We start from the raw sequence: 1,276 nt of genomic DNA on the forward strand, positions 1-1,276 counted from the left end.
GATCTACAGAAACAAAAAAAAATACAAGCACAAAGAGAAAAAAAATGTGAGGGGTCCACAAATAATTCAACGAAGGCCCCAAATATTTTTGGAATTTCATGTTATCAAAAAGGGGTTCGTTTGTTGAAATATCAAATTAGAATAGGCATAAAAATTATGACCAAGGCATAAAAATTATACTTGCCAAGCACACCCCTAACAAACACAGTAACTAGTTAATTATTTTAGCAAGAAAAGAAGGAAGGAAACTTACCTAGGTGTGTGGCTGTTGAAGGCAAAGTCAAGGGAGACTGGGAAGAAAAAGGGTTGAGGGGGCGGCGACTAGTATGGGGTTCGCCGCCCCCTTCTTTTTTATGTTTCTCTAGGATGGTATATTGTAATGGGTTACCGGTCCAATGGAAAAATACGAGGATTTTTCAGGATGGTATATTGTAATAGGTTACCTACCTAGATGGTCACATTGTAATAGGTTACCTGCCAAGTGGAAAAACACGATTATTTTTTTAATTTAATTTTTTTTAGTATTATCAGATAATTTTAGTGCTGTGATATCAAAAATAAATTTTAAAACTAAAAAAATATTATTTTAATATATTTTAAAAAAACCCTAATACTTAAAAAAAACCAAATGCTCTTAATCTTTTCAATGGAGCTTTTTTATCTACTTTTTTCGCCTTTCATTTCCTCTGGCCGCTTTTGTCATTGGTCTCTTGATAGATGCATGCACAATCAAGCCAAGCTTTGGATTTCATGCTGTACGGACCACAAGACCAGTGAACTTCAAATATGAAATACGAAACTGTTTTTTTTTAAATTATTTTGTTGCTTTTTAATATATTGATATCAAAAAATTAAAAAGATATATTTTCAAATAAAAAATATTTTTTAAAAACAGTATACACCATTTTATCAAATACACTATTCTTTGCTTGGATTAGAATTGAATTATCACAAGTTCAGCTTTTGCTCATTCCCAATCAGCGGTGAATGATCAATAGGTTGGTAGACCCAGATGGTCACATTGTAATGAGTCACTTGCTCAAATGGTATATTAGGATTTTTTATAAGACATGATAGGGTTCGAAGGCGCATTGTTCAATAGATGGAAGCTTGGAGGAAATGAGGGCTCGAAGGCGCACTTGAAATAAGGTAGGATAGGAAATGCACTATCTTTGATGGTCGAGGGCTCGAAGGCACACTCAAATGGAGGTAGGATAGGAAATGCACTACCTTTGATAGTCGAGGGCTAGAAGGCGCGCTCGAAAATAAATAAGAT

The sequence above is a fragment of the Populus euphratica genome, unplaced genomic scaffold (genome assembly GCF_000495115.2).
Source record: "Populus euphratica unplaced genomic scaffold, PopEup_1.0 scaffold1442.1, whole genome shotgun sequence".
NCBI lineage: Eukaryota > Viridiplantae > Streptophyta > Magnoliopsida > Malpighiales > Salicaceae > Populus > Populus euphratica.